Consider the following 16724-nt stretch of genomic DNA (forward strand, 5'->3'; position numbering starts at 1 on the left):
TGAGTACTTCTATATTGTCCGTGTTGAGTTGTAGGCAGCTGCTTTTCATCCGTGTGGCAACAGCTTCCGTGCCTTCTTGGAAGTTGTGTTTGGCTGCGTTGGCTTAGTTGGAAGGGAGAGGATGAGTTGGGTGTCATCTGCATATTAAACTATGTGGAATCCGTAGGTTCTGACGATGGGGGCGAGTGGAGCCATGTAAACGTTGAAGAGCGTTGGGCTGAGATCCCTGGGGGACTCCGCAGGTGGTTGGTGTAGGGTCCGAGAAAAGGGGGGAGTCTAACCCACTGCGTTCTGCTGGAGAGGAAAGAGTAGATCCAGTCAAGGGCCTTTTCCCGGATCCCTGCGTCTTGGAGTCTGTGTATTAGGGTGCGATGGGATTGAAGGCCGCTGAGAGGTCGAGGAGGATGAGGGCTACTGTTTCTCCTTTGATCAGTAGGGAGCGGATGTCGTCTGTTGTGGTGAGGAGGGCAGTTTCTGTGCTGTGGTTTTTTTCTGAATCCAGATTGGGACGGGTCGAGAATGTTTTGCTCTTCGATGAAGGAGGACAGTTGGCTGTTGATGGCATTCTCAATGACTTTTGCTGGGAACGGGAGTAGGGAGATGGGTCTGTAATTTTTTAGGTCGGTGGGGTCCGCCGAGAACTTCTTCAGGAGGGGGTTGATCTCGGCGTGTTTCCAGTCGTCGGGGAAAAAGGCGTTCGCCAGGGAGCGGTTGATGGTGTAGCAAAGCATGGGTGCGATGATGTTGGCGGTTCCGTTGAAGATGTGGTGAGGGCAGGGGTCCGCGGGGGCTCAGGAGTGGATTGACTTCATCGTCTTCAGTGTGTCTTCGGTGGTGAAGTTTGTCCAGCTGTCAATCGTCGGCTGCAGGGTGTCGGGGTGGCTGGTGGGGGTTCCGTGTGTTGGTTATCTTTGTCAAAGTTGTCGTAGATGTTCTTGATTTTGTGGTGGAAGGTGCTGAGTTTGTTGCAGAGGTCTTGTGAGGGAGGAATGTCAGTCGACTGGCTGGTGGGTTGGGCACACTTCTTGATGATGTTGATGAGTTCTTTGCTGTTGTGTGTGTGTGTGGAGATTCTTTCTTCAAGTGCAGTTCTCCTCGTGTTTCTGATGAGCTGGTGGTGGGCAGTGGTGGTGGCATCAAAGCTGTTGTGTGCTTCAAACTGCCCCTGTGGGATTCCAGTCCTTTCTTAATTGTACAGCTATAGCGCTAACTGTCCTCTACCTTTTTACCTATAGTGACTTCTTAAATAGAAAATCTGTGGTGTGACGATTTATCTGATGAATTATTGATTTTTAAATGAAAAACTCAATGTGTGACAAACTTTTTAATCTATTTATTTGAACGCCAAGTCTTCTTTTTTGATGGTGCTATGTGATATATTTGGCTCATGCATTATTTATAGCATTTGTTTATTTGTAATGTGTTATTGATACCATTTGGTTATTTGTAATGTGTTATTGACATCATGAAATATTGTCCTGTGCTTTGATGGTTTTAAATTTTAACCAAATAAAGCAAATCTTTGACTTGACTTGATTGTTCTTTCCATATGTAGAAAATGAACTTCCTCAACCAGCAGGGCACAGAAACAATTCATAGGATGAACGTTGATGGGGCAGACTTCAATGTGAGAGATATGTATTTTGTACAATATTAAGTACCTAATCATCTCTTATTATTTCTTTACATTGATTATGGTGATTGGAAAAGTCTTGCTCCCTTCCTCCCTTCACCTGGGCATTCGAGTAGAAAGGGAGATTGAAAGTCGTTATTTCTGAGCAACATTTATTTTCTATTTGATTTTGAGGGCTGGAGTTTGTCATTACATTAATTTCTACGTTTCTTATTGCTGTTGCCCTCAGAAAAGGAGTTCAACCACGTTGGTAGAAAACTGTTTGATGGATCCTCAGAAAAAATGGCAGAATAAACTTCTCTTCATCTTAACCTCAATAGATTCTGTTTTCATTCCAGTTAGAATTTCAACTGCATATGGTAGGTAAAACAGGATAACCTGAAAATGGTGAGCTGAAAATGTTCTGCTAAGCAACAGATGTTCACCCAGCAGGACAAAACCATGACGGTAGCCGCTGGCTGACAGGCCTGCAACATCCGTAGCAGTAAGAGTGCCAATATAATTTATCCTGTTTGCAAAGATGATCAGAGCATCTGGAGGAGGATCTCGACATATAACAGTAGATCAAATTTCACAGCCTCGCACTTCTTTTATTTCCTTTGCCCCCATGTGATAGGAGCTAAGAAGGCCTGATAATAGGATTTAGAAGCCTCAGAACGAAAAGACAACAAAAGTCAAAAGTCAAAAGACGGCATCATGAAAAAAGAAATCAAATTCTTCTGGCATGGATCCAAGTAGGAATACTTTGCTCTTGATGAAACTGTTGTACAGTGCTTGGCTTCTTTCTCTGGCCAGCACTCTAGATCCTTACCTAAGTTCTGAGTTCTGGAACGCTCCTTCGCCCTGTTGGCAGTTGGAGCTCTGGTTGGACTGGGGGCTGACCTACCTACATCTGTGCTGCAATAAAGCTCCTGCTTTACTTACCTATTTGTGGAGTCCTCTTCATTTACAACACTTGGCGACTTGGACTTGTGGAGTGTCCAACCACTTCATCTCCACGTATTGCTGCAGCCTCAAGAAACTCCCACAGTGCGGTAGGCTCAGAAACCCCTCAAGAACCCCGTGTGGATAGCGAGGAACGAGGACGCAGAAGACTGCTTGCCAAAGGTATTCTTGTCCGATTTAATTATCATCGGAGGACTTCTGGTTCACTAAGTGACGTCATCTCAACCGAGTTAACACCGCGGTGAGTCGCTTAGCAACGCGCGCCTGCAACGTTAATCCAAGCACGCGCCACCAGAAAATTAACTGCAGCAACGTTAGCGTCATAAGAGCGCAGATCCTGACAGCGTCTGCGTCAGCGTAACACAGACGGCGGAAGTGGTTGCTCAATAACCGGATGCTGCATCATTGAAACGCAAAATAAAGTGTCACTGGAACGCACCGCTACAGCGAACCTACGTTTTCTTGGAAATACCTCGTTCAAGAAGCGCATTTCATTAGCGCATGTACTCTCGCTATAGTAAATATTACAAACGTCTTACGCAAGACATTTTCGGCCATTCTACGATTAATTGAATATTGTGAATCTCCATGGAAACGCTCGTGTATGAGCGCTAAGCATCTGCCCTTTGCTGACATTGGTTCTTCACCTCAGTTCTCCTTTATAATAAACCGTAAGCCTATAATTTTATTCTATTCTGTTTAAATAGGAGTGTTTACTTGTTTTACTCTTTTGTGAGCCGTGAACATGACTCAAGCCATCAATGTTGCACTTCCTCCTCAATTCCTGTCAGAGCCTGGCATGCCTCAAATAGCTTGGGAAGACTGGATAATAATGTTTTATAATTACATCGAGGCTCTGGACGGTGAGGATTATTCACCCAAACGTAAAAAAGCATTACTAATGACCACATTGGGTAAAGAAGGGCAACGTTTATTTAGGTATCTCCCTCAAGTATTACCTGTAGGGTCACAAGCTGACTTTGATGAATTTAAAGAAGCGATAACAAGATTGGAGACCCGTTTTGGCAAAGAAGAAAATCTTATACTCCAAAGATATAAATTTTATAAGAATAAACAATTACCTGAGGAGAGCATTGATGAATTCGTGGCGAGATTGCGAGAGTTATCTATCAAATGTAACTTTGGCCAGATGGCTGACGAGCTAATCAGAGACCAGCTAGTTGTTCAAGCCAATAATAGAAAAGTACAAGAACGTCTATGGGCAGCAAAGAATCCAAGTTTAAAAGATGCTATAGAACTTGCTAAGATTGTGGAAGAAAGCGAAAAGTGTATGAGGGAACTACAGAAAGGTGGTTTGGAGACTAAGGTGGCAGAAATTTCTCATAAGAGTATCCATAGCGAAAATAGTGACGATGAAGCTGCTGCCATCGCAATTGTCAGGAAGAAAGGTTATGTCCTTCAGAAAAAGAACATACAACAAACTCCCTTTACCAAGAATAATCAAAAAATTTGTTCTAGGTGTGGTAGCTTTTCCCATCCTTCTGATGGAAAATTTTGTTATGCAAACAACAAGGAATGTCTAAAGTGTGGTAAGACGGGACATTTCGCTAAAATGTGTAGGAACAGGAATAATGCGAGGGTAACAGTTGTGAACGAAAGTGATGATTTGAGACGTGATGTCAACAAAATCCTGGTACTGACTGACACTGTGTGCGCATGTGATAATCAGAGAGGTAATCCTTTCAAGGATGACTTTATAATTGATGGAAAGGTCATTACACTCATGGTAGATACAGGTTCAAAATGGACTATAATTCCTAATTCTCTGATGAAAAGTGTGTGGGGTAAAAGAGTGTTGAAAATGTGTGACATTTTCCCATCTGGGTACCAGGGAGAGAAAATTGATATACTGGGTTACTTTGAAGCTGAAATTGGTTTCAAAGGAAGATTGGCGTGTGGTAAGATTTACATATCTGCTGATGGTCCGGCAATCTTAGGCCGTCACCACCAATATGATCTTCACATTGTGGTTGACCCTAGATCTGATAACCCCATTTCTATTGTTGAAACTCCATCCTTAGAAGTCATTTTAACTAAATATAAAAACGTTTTTAGAGATGAGTTGGGTGAACTCATTGGCTATTCACATCGCATAGTTCTCAAGGACGGCAGCTCACCTGTACAACACAAAGTAAGGAGAGTGCCCTTTGCCCTGCGAAATGAGGTCAAGGCTACTCTTGAAGAGATGCTTCAAGGGGGAATTATAGAACCCATTGAGGCGTCCCCTTGGGTTTCGCCCGTTGTGATCTCGCAGAAACCGGACAACAAGATCAGGTTCTGTGTGGATCTTCGTTCCCTCAACAAATGTGTCGTGGCAGATGTCTTTCCCCTACCCAACATAGGAGAATTAGTATCAACCCTCAAAGGAGCAAGGTTCTTCAGTAAGTTAGACCTCAAACATGCCTATCATCAAATTTGTTTGGACGAAAGCTCTAAGCATTTAACTGCCTTTATCACCAGTGAGGGCACATTTCAATTCACCAGGCTACCCTTTGGACTAGTTTCAGCTGCTAGCGTATTCCAGAGACTTGTTTCTGAAGTTTTTAAAGGTCTTGATAAAGTACTATATTTTCAAGACGATATCTTGATTTATGGTAATTCCCTACAGGAACACAACAAAATTTTACAGGATGTGTTAATCAGAGTGGATGAGGCTGGGTTGACTCTAAGAAAAGAAAAGTGTGCTTTTCTATTGAGAGAAATTGAGTATTTAGGATTTTGTTTATCTGAAGAGGGTATTAAACCCAAGAAAAATTTACTCGAAGCCATTGAGTTAGCACCCTCCCCAGTTGACAAGGATCAGCTTCGGTCCTTTATGGGCTTGATAGAATTTTACTCGAAATTCGTAAGAGACTTCTCATCCAAGACTGCTTCCCTGAGATCCTTACTAAAAAAAGGCGTAAAATTGAACTGGACCCCTGAACATGAATCCTGCTTTAGACTTATCAAAGGAGAACTTAAATCGGCCAATGTTCTCACCCCTTTTGACACTGCTCGGTCTTCCATTCTCATGGTTGATGCCAGTGCCATTGGCCTTGGTGCGGTTCTCTTACAAAGGCATGGTAGCGCTGAGAGAACCATTGCTTTCGCGTCTAGACCTCTGTCCTCCTCTGAGTCTAACTACTCAGTAATAGAGCGTGAGGCTCTTGCCGCAGTCTGGGGAACAAGTTACTTTCGAACTTATCTATGGGGTTACAAGTTTGTCCTGCGTACAGACCACAAACCCCTGTTGAATGTGTTAGCTCCTGGAGGGGCTGGTAAAGGTTCCCCGAGATTGGCGAGACTGGCTTCCCGTTTGCAGGATTATCAGTGTGAGATCGAATTTGTCCATGGGTGGAGGAATGTCCAAGCGGACTGTCTGTCTAGACTTCCCATTCCCTCCACTGATTCCGACTCTGGGATTCCGTCTGATGATCTTGCGGTTGCTGTAATGGAGGATGTTTTGTCAGTGGGCGGTGGTTCGTTTTCTCGTGATGAATGGTCTAAAGGCATGGCTGAAGATTTGACCTTGAAGGCTGTCATCGGTCTTATTTCCAATGGTACTAGGAGAGAAAGTACTGTTGGTCCTTCAGTCAGACCCTTTCTAAAGATCTTGGACGAACTTTCTTTGGAGGGTAAAGATGTGTTGGTGCGAGGTGACCGTTTTGTCCCTCCCTTTTCATTAAGGAAAAGGATTTTAGACTTGGCTCATGAGGGGCACTTGGGTCAAAGTCTCACTCAACGCCGCGTTAAACTGAACTTTTGGTGGCCCTCTATCGACAATGATGCAGTGGATTGTGTTACGAGGTGTGGTTTCTGCAAGGAAGGGGAGAAACGCCTCAAAGTCTTGGTTTCTCAGTCTACGCAAAAAATTGCTTTTGAAAATACTCCCTGGCATAGTGTGTGCATTGATTTTATAGGACCTATGAATGAACTGCCTATTGATTATCGTTTTGCAATTGTTTTAATCGACTGTTTCTCTAAATGGCTGTGTGTACACTTTGTAAAGGAAATCACCACTGATGCCACCATAAAGTTTCTGAAAAGCACTTTTATCAATGAGGGATACCCTTCTGTTCTCATTTCAGACAATGGGACTCAACTCACGTCTTTGAAGATGACTGATTTTGTGAATGAGTGTGGTATCAGACATCAGAAGACCAGTCTTTACAATCCACAAGGCAATGGCATATGTGAAAGGGTGAATCGCCTTGTCAAGGGTGTAATTCAGATGTTTGTAGAATCTGGCTGTTTCTCTACAGAGCGTGTCCAGGAATTAGTATGGGCTTACCGCTCCACACCCCATAAGAGTGGTGAAAAGTCTCTCTTTGAACTTATGCGTGGTCGCACGCCCGTGGGCAAATTGAAACCCGCATGGTTGAAAAGTTCTAATAGCGATGTCCCTGCAATTCATGACAGCATTTCCTTGCCCATTTCTGTTGGTGACCTGGTTAAAGTTAAGCCAGGAAGATTTGCGAAAGGCCTCAGCAAGTTTAGGGGTCCCTACAAAGTCAAGAGAGTTTTCCCTCACTTCATTGTTCTGGCTAACGGTGAAAGTTGGAATTACCGGAGGGTGGCCCTCTACCAGAAACGCAAAGACTTTTCTTCTGATGATCTGCTCCCAGCTCATGATGATGGTTGTAATGGATACTTACTGTCATCTGGTAACTCTGCCCTGCCCATGCCCTTGCCAATTGAACGGGGGGAGGTGGGTGGTGGTGATGCTTCTACCTCTTTGCGTACACATCATAGGGGCCCTGTGGTTAATTCTGCTCCTGCTTCGCTTGTTTCTACTTCTATTCCTGCATCTGTCTCCTCTTCCTTGGCTGACGTTGATTTAAGGAGCTCTCGCTCTCGTCGCCCTCCCACGTACCTGAATGACTATGTGCACTAGTATGTTTTCCTTTTCATGTGTTTTCTTTCCTTGCAACGAGGGGAGATATGTTGTACAGTGCTTGGCTTCTTTCTCTGGCCAGCACTCTAGATCCTTACCTAAGTTCTGAGTTCTGGAACGCTCCTTCGCCCTGTTGGCAGTTGGAGCTCTGGTTGGACTGGGGGCTGACCTACCTACATCTGTGCTGCAATAAAGCTCCTGCTTTACTTACCTATTTGTGGAGTCCTCTTTATTTACAACAGAAACCCTTAATATTGACTGATGCCAACCGTGGCAAAAATGATGCCCATTACTTTCTAAGAAGTCCCAGAGGGTAACAAAACATTCTCAGTCTAGCCTCTTGATGCAAAAAACTGATGGTTTGTCTTCTAGCAAAGCAAAACTTAGTAATCACTGAAGGTGAAAAGGGACAAACCCACATGTCCTTAAGTCTGGTTGTCCCTACTCTCTTTGAGTTTCCTAAGCAGCATTATCTGATGAATTAAACAGTCTTCCACAGTGTAACTATTAGTAAGAGAGAAAATGCATATTCATAGCTGTGTTTACTAGACATGTCAACACCACAGATGCCACGCTTACCTTATAACAATATTTGACAAGGAAAGAAAACAAAAGTCTTCAAGCAAATAGACATGAGTTCTCATTAGCTGTGACATCACTCTAGAATGTAATTTTGAAGGAGCCAAGGCAACAGATGATACATATAGCGCAGAAAGATCGATCATGAACTCGTCATGAAAAGTCAGAAAACAATTGTGGTCCACTATGTTTGATCAACGATATTTCATTTATCTACTCCATAATACATTGAGATCTGTATCCTGGATGATTCATACATTCGTAAATATTGTTTTTTTCAATCAAGGGTCTTCAGTCTACACATGAGCTTTTAGTCCTGAAGATGGTCTTCTAAATACTTCAGAAGAAAAGACAGAAACGTCGCCATCTGGCACTCTTTTTCATCTACATTGTTATACAGAAGTCAATCATTGTCTTTTAATCTCCATATTTTAAGTAACATAAAAAATGGGTCTTCACAAAAGTAAGCATGAGACAAGATTATTGTAAAAACGTAGAATATCAGCCATTTTTGTGAACTGTGTTTTGTACCCCAACTTCATATTATTAAATTACATAAATCTGTACTAGAAAAAGTATACACCCGCCTTTCTGTTCTTTCAGATTTATTCTGTTATAATTTGCTGCAATTGATTTTACGAATTAATATATCTGAGGCCACTGATAAGGACCTCTCTAAGTGGTTTATGAATAATTCATTCGAATTCTACATGAAGAAAAAATCCCTTGTAGGCACCGTTGCCTGTTATTTAGTCTTTACCCAAGCCTCCAAGGGTATATTGGGTCGCCCAATTTCATCAATATTATTGCAAAGAGGAAGGAGGCCAAAGTCCTAAGACCCAGTTTGTCTGGGCAGAATGTTGTGTGGGAAGGGTGTACCAAGAATGCTTTCAGTTTGCTGACCCTCCTGGGCGATGTTATGGCCACCAGAAAAGTAGTTTTTAAGGTGAGTAGAAGGAGTGGGCAGTTGTACAGTGGCTCGAAGGGTGAGAACATGAGAAAAGCTAAGACCGAATTGAGGTCCCATTGGGGCATGATGGATGGCCTTAGATGGAATAAGTTTTGAAGTTCCTTGAGACAATGGGTCGCAGCAGGTGACTTAAACAAAGAAGGTTGGTCAGGTAACGGCAAGAAATCTGAAACGGCTGATAAGTAACCTTTATCAGTGCCCAAAGCAGAGCCCTGCTGGGCTATAGAAAGTACAGACAGTAAAACCTGGGATAGGGGAGCATATAGATGGTCAATGCTCTTTGATGCACACCATATGACAAATTTGTCCCAACTGCAGGTGTATAACGTTTTGGAGGAGGAAAGCCTGACTGCCAGAGAAATGTCACCGACTTTAGGATGAAGGTCAAAAGCTGTCACTAGCCGCCGCTCACTAGCCACGTGTAAAGGTTGAGAGTGTGCAGATTTGTGGGACAAGATCCTCCTCTGCTGCTGCAACAGAAGATCCTCCAAAAGGGGTAGCCAGATCAGGGGACTAATGCTCATGCCAAGGACTTCGGGGTACCAGACTCTCCGTGCCAATCCAGAGCCACAAAAATGACTTGGGGCCTGTCATTCCTGATCTTCTTGAGCTCTCTGGGTACGAGAGCTGTCAGTGAAAAGGCATACAGGAGGACAGAGCAACACTCGAGACCAAAGGCTCGCCGAGCGACAGCCTCCCTGGACACTCCAGTGCACATTATTAGCTGTGGTGAACAGATCTAACCAAGGATCACCCCACTCTAGAAAGAGACCCTGCACCACCTCCGGATGGAGATGCCATTTGTGATCTTCTATGTATCGATGCTGAGTTCACCAGCTCTGTGATTCAGAGAGCCTTCCAGAAGTTGAAATACCAGAGAAATGCCCTGACATTCCAGTCATGTCCTGTGAAGCAAGGCCTCTTCACAGAGGGTCCAGCCCCCAACTGCCTTGTTTGTTGCAGTAACACATGGCAGTTGTGTTGTCTGTGAACATCTGCACAAGTCTTCTCCTGATTTAAGGAAGAAAGGTTTTCAATGACAAATCGGATCGCCCAGGGCTCCAATAAGTTGTTGTAGAGCCCGGATCAGAGGCCTCTGATCTGCACCTCTCCCATGAGGGTGCACCAGCCCAAACGTGACACATCTTTCATCACAGTCAACTCTGGTTGGGGAAGGAAGAGGGGTCTAAAGCTGACCCAATCGTGGTTAATCATTTCCCACAGCAGATCTTTTGCAGTTTCCTCTTAGATCCTGGCCAGGTCGGGAAGATTCCCCTGAGTATATTCCCGCTGGAACTTTGGGTCTCACTGTAGAGACCGCACATGCCAGTGGGCATGTGTATCTAGCCTGGTGCAGGAGGCCATAAGACCCAAAAGATTCATTCAGTCTCTCTGAAATCCAGGGTAGAGGCTAAAACCTTAGTATCATAACCGAATATGCTGGACTTGCCATTCGGGAGGATAGGCGAGAAACTGCACTGTGTCCAGAACAGAAAGAGCACGGTTGGTAGCCACCTCACAAGCCATGGAAGGGTCAAAAAGCAGAATGGGGTTGGCAGTGGACCATGAATAGACCCAAAGACCTGGCCGCAGCTCTGCTGTCTTTAGAAAGCTTGAGCGCTAAGTCTGCCTTTTTGCCAAAAAGGTGGTAGCCATAAATAGGCATTTCCATATGGGAAGCCTGGACTGCACTGTGTCCAGAACAGAAAGAACACGGTCAGTAGCCACTTCAGAAGCCACGGAAGGGTCGAAAAACAGACTGGGGTTGGCAGTGGGCCCTGGACGGACGCAAAGATCTAGCTGCAGCTCCGCTGTCTATTAAACACTCCAATGCTAAGCGTGCGTTTTTGCCAAAAAGGTAGGCACCATCGAAAGTCATGTCAATAAGTGAAGCTTGGACATTCCCCCACAAGCCACTAGTTCTTCACCAGACGTGGCATCTATGTGCCAACTACTATGCAATTCAACTGTGCAGCGACTTGGCCATGTCTAGCCCACACTGGTGGTGAACTTTGCTGCATCTCACCTGATAGTAATTGTGTTGCTGGGATTCTGCACACATACAGAACTATGCTCAGGAAATGGGACCTTGGTGTATAGGGACTGAGTCTTTCTACCACCTTAGTACCCATGAACCCAGGACCGACTAGCTATAGTGTCACACTTGCTCTCCTACTCACTCACAGAGAAAAAAATGATTAGACACTTGGAACACAACACTACCAGATCTCTCAGGAATCAAGTTAACAAGACCCACCCTTCGCGGGCTCTCTTGTACTTGTCCACAATAAGATCTGACGGAGACACGAAACAAATATTTATTTTAACTAACGTGCCCTAACATGCAGTATACGTGCCACACCAAGGAGGAAAATGTATAGTACAAATATTGTCAACATAGCAGTCTGTCCATAAATCATGAAGGGAGATGTCATCCTAAAAAGACAATGGAGAAAGGACTTTATTGCCTAACCTCCCTCCCATTGCTAAGAAGAAGTATTATTAAATAATAGAAGATTTCTGGGCTTTGTCAGCAGACCCCATACCTTGGCCTATAGAGGGTAGATCTACATCATGGCTGCTCTTCTCCCTGGAAAGGTCCCTCTCCAAATGTGTGTCACCCATTCATGCACTCCACTAAAAACCCAAGTACCCTGTTCAAACAACAGCTGCATCTGTATATTTTGGCTAAGGACTGGCCAGAACAAAATAACAAGGGGCATTGTTGTTTGACCTTGCACATAATGTTCAGTCAAAATCCCAGGAACTTGCAGAGAGTGAACACCACGATGAGTTCTTATGTTAAAGCAGTCTTTGAAATTATTGCACAAAATAAAGACATGCAGTAACGTGAGCAAAGCAGCAGGCAAGCTGCTACTTGATCATGCTAAGTTAGTGAAAAACGACAATGTCCGTATGGGCCACGTGAAAATTGTTTGAGTGAGTATGGGTCGGACGTCCTCTGAGACCATAGGCAGCACTTGAGCAACCAAGTCCCACACAGCATGGGTGTATGAGCCCAAAAGGCATGCAGTGTATACCGACTGAAATGCAAAGCTGGTGGAAGAGAGCATCCTCTAGCCACAGGTATCAATTCTTTTGGATTACCTATGTGATGGAGCGGTAGGGAACGCGCCAGGGTTAACACGGGAGGTGGAGGCTTGGACCGCCAAACTCTCCAGGGTGGGATGTTGGGTGAGGAAATAGGGGTCCCATGACCAAGGCAATGGCAATTGTCTTGTACACAGGAGCAATCAATAACAAGAAGGAAAGAAGGAAAAACAATAGCTAGGCTGCCCTCCACTCATAAATCCACTTCCTTACATAGGGCTGGTTTTTGCGTGTTCTACCTCTACCCAACCGCTGGTCTATGCAATTCAATAACAGAAAAGCAATGTTCCTTAGGCGAATTATTTCAGCTTAACTTCACAGTTAAAGGATTGTCATAAATTTCGTTTTTTTAAGAGAAAATACAAATAGTAAATCATTTGTTTTTATTCAATCATATTCCTCCTAAATCATAAGAATATGTATATACATCATGCTTCAATCCACTTTCGGCAACAAAATGGTGTACTGTTTACTCATTTTTTTTCAAAATATAAAGTACCATAAGACACTTTTGTAATGAATATGGACAGTATTTACATATCTTCTATATATACAATAATTTTGCACAAACTAAATCCAAAATTACAATTCAGTCAATGTCGATACTATTTACAAAGAAGTGTCATTGCGGCGACGTTTCGGTCTCATACAATACAATATAGCGAGACCATCATCAGGACATAAGTTGCACCATGGACCTATAGTGAAACAATGTAAATAGAATCATAACTCTGTCTGTACATACTCTTGAAAACAAAGTCTAGATTGTCTGCCCACACCAAACTAAATGGTGAACTTATGAATGAATAAAAAGTGCCAACAACTGTGTCAAGGGACTAAAATGTCCTACTTACAAATATATAAATATTTACATGGTGGCCATGCCCCAAAACGACATGCATCCACACCTTAATATCACCCTGAAAGGAAATATACATCAAAAAATACTCACAACAAACCAATGGTAATAACTCTAATCCTATTGGGAATAGATCAAAACAACAATAATGTCCGAATTGTCTAAAGCAGGTATACATAGCAGTGTCCAAAAGATATATAGGTTGTATAAGGACTAATAATAGAGAAAAGCAGAGTCGTACCTTCAGTAGTATTGAATACGGCACTAAGTTCAGAGGGCACTTCAATCTGCTCCATCGTATCTGTACCAAGACAGAACCACGAGGAACAGTAAGGCACAAGTTATAACGATGGAAAAATTAGAAAAATGAATCAGAAGAACAGGGGTCGGACTTACTTTCAATGCGAGTAAATCGCCACTCGTATTGTAGCAGTTGTCGGTGAAAACGCGAACAGATTCCAGCGTTTTCCCAGAATACCTAGCTGAGGCCCGCGATCACGTGGTAGAACGTGCAACGTCTAGGCGGCCATATTGGGTCGACGAATGGTGCCTGACTCTGTATAGGGACATTATTGAGAGTCAGGCAAACAACCTATGATTACATGAAACCGTATGAAACCTTATGACTACATGAAACCTAAGTTGAGTGCTTCTGGTCAGGCAAAATATCAAGAGAATTCAGTATATATGTGTTTACTTTAAAGGAAAAGCCAAATATCTGTCAGATCAACGAAAAATGGGAGAATTGCAGCGAAGGGTCGTCAAGACCAACCATACAGTACAAAATGCAAAAGATGCATCTCAAAACCCATAAAGCTGCTAGAACTAATAACAGCATGCAGAACTTCAACGGAAAGTTGCCAAGACTTGCCATTCAACAAAGGAATTTAGTCCCTTGGCCACAGTATTAGCTGACCGAATCCACCTGTTTTCTTTCTGTCTGAGCAGGCGGTCAATGTCACATCTCCGTTTTGACTGTTTAACACTTTCCAGAACAAACCATTGCATATCACATGGAGAGTGTTTTTTGTGTAAATAGTGTTAAACCAAAGGTGCTGTTTCTATTTTACATCTGATTCTTGATTGATGTTGTGTGATTCTCTTCCTGACCTCTTGTGTGGTTGTACCTATATAATACAGGGAACACGGACATTTGATGCAGTATATGACATTTTTTGTTAGACAATTTTTTTTTAATAAGCTGTGGACTGCCTGTTGTTAAAATGTGTGCAGGCTCCAAATAACAAGAAGTGGGGAAGGAAGTGGCAGCCAAAAAAAAGGAGCAAATGGCAGCTGAGCGCGAGTGCTGCTCGAGTGTTGTTAAAAGGTGTGTTCCTCACCGAGTGCCTTGGTGCACTTACTCCTCACCCAAAAGACATGCACCCAGGTACACTTCGGCACTACATTGGGTCGCACGCATACATATGTGTGCATTTGTAGTTGATTAAATAACAGAACGAAAGTAAAGCACCCGAAAAGATTGAGTAAAGCATGTGAAATGCTCCATGGATATGTTGTGGGTACACTGGGAGGGGGGAGAAGAAATGCGAGACACGGCCTGGCGACCGTGAAAGTGAAAGTACGGCCGGCCGCCGGCCGCCGGCCGTGGGAGGAGAAATGCCTAAGGCCGAGCGCACGCTGTGGGCGAAGCCTTTGAAGTGAAGCCCTTTGAAGTGAAGCTCTTGGAGGCAGGCCAGTCGGGGAGAAGCGCGTTCACGAGCACATGCACTGTTTGAAATCCGCCATTGGTTTGAGAACGATTTTGCCCACTAAAATTCTCCTCTATCCATTCCTTGCGGAATGGGACAGGCGAGACCTAAAAAGGGAGACAAGGCTGATCCAAACAACTATCGTTTAGTAGCCCTCATTGACAACGAGGTGAAATATTTTGCCGGTACTATGTTAGAGGAGCTTACACTCTGGGCCGAGTCAAACACGATAATACCGCTGAACCAAACTGGATTCAGAAAAACGACTGGGACATCAACAAACATTCTTGCCATGTCTTTAATAATCGACGCAGCAAAAGCATCCAAGATTCCCTTACATCTGTGCTATATCGACTTCAGCGCTGAATTTGATAACATCGATAGAGGCAGACTTTGGGGGAAACTAGCGCAATGGGGTTTACCACAGTCAACCCTAAATATGCTGATGCTCCTCCATATGGACATCTGGGTTCAGGTGAAATTAGGAAGCGGCACCCATTTGTCATCAAAAGTATCAACCACTAAAGGCCTGAAACAAGGGTGCGTGCTTTGCGCCAACCTTGTTCAATCTTTACATGGCCAACCTTTCGAAAGCACTCAAAGACTGTAATTCTCATTCCCCAAGGATAGGAGGAAAAACCTTGAGCAATCTGTTGTATGCAGATGATGTAGTGTTACTCGGCCACACTTACATTGGCCTACAACGACTCCTTATTGGCATGCAGAAATACGCCAAGGAAAATTACTTTAAAAAAATCTCAGCAAGACACGCACAATGTCAATGTACACCAACAAAAAAAAACAGAAGAGCTGGTTTCTTGGCGACATAAAAATTGACCCAGCTTGCGAATATAAATATAATATCACATTTGATAAGGAAGGCTCCTTTTCACAACAGAGGAAGAAAATTAGGAGAGTCCTATTGATTGCCTTGACACTGAAAAATCTGGCAACTCGACTGATGGCTCCGACACTAACCCCGATCCTGAAGGTAATCCAGGCAAAATTGCTTCCCTCGATCACATACGGCAGCGAGGCAATGCGGGGAAGGGTCTCCAAGGATCTGGACAGCATACAGGTCAAGGCCTATAGAACAATGTTTTTACTCCCGACTTACACATCTCCAGCACAAATAAGATTGGAGTTTGGCCTCCAAAAACAATATATAGCCAGGCACGGAGCGTACATCATCTGCTGCCACAAACTAAGAGGTGCGACTACAAACACACTAAATTCTCTGCTATGGAGCAACATACAAAGCAGGGAAACTTCAGAGGCAAGAAAACACCTCCAGTCAGCCTTGGAAGTCACCAAACTCTCAGAGCTCTGGGACAAACAACTTGGGTATGGCAATTTCAAAAAAATAGTCTGGAAAAACGTCAAATTGCTCTCCTTATTGGAGGATAAGGCTTCATTTACAAAAAGATCACATGCATGGTTGCCTCTCAACTCCTACAAACCACTAACACCACAAATATACTTTAATCAGGGGTGCCCCAAAGCCATAAAAATGAACTTGTTAAAGTACAGACTTTTGCCATGCACAGGGCACTTACCACCATGGCTGAGGAAAGACGGAAATGAGACCTGCAGGCTATGCAACGCCAGCAAGGGCGACTTCCTGCATGTAATTTGCCTATGCGAAGAACTGCAACAGGCATGCCAATTGCTGCTCAAAAATCAATTTAAGCAAAGAGGGATTGGCACCAGCTGCCTGAATCCATCAAACACGCAACTGAACTGCAGATTGTGAAATTTTTGAGAGTGGCCGAACAGAGAATGTCAAAACTGGTGGGAATTATCAAAGACGCAGGCCAAGTAGCAGATGGATAACAGGACCAAATGGCACCTTATGGAACATGACTGCCTAATACCAGTGCGATATCACTCAGCAAGATAGAGATCAAGGTCGAGCATATGGGGTAGACACAGCATATGGCTGAACAGGATGAGAGCTTATCACAGAGAGACTGGCACTCTCAACTATGTGTTTTATTCTGCATCGCTGAGTTTCTCCTTTTATG

This window comes from Lissotriton helveticus, chromosome 3_1 (assembly GCF_964261635.1).
Source record: "Lissotriton helveticus chromosome 3_1, aLisHel1.1, whole genome shotgun sequence".
Taxonomy (NCBI): domain Eukaryota; kingdom Metazoa; phylum Chordata; class Amphibia; order Caudata; family Salamandridae; genus Lissotriton; species Lissotriton helveticus.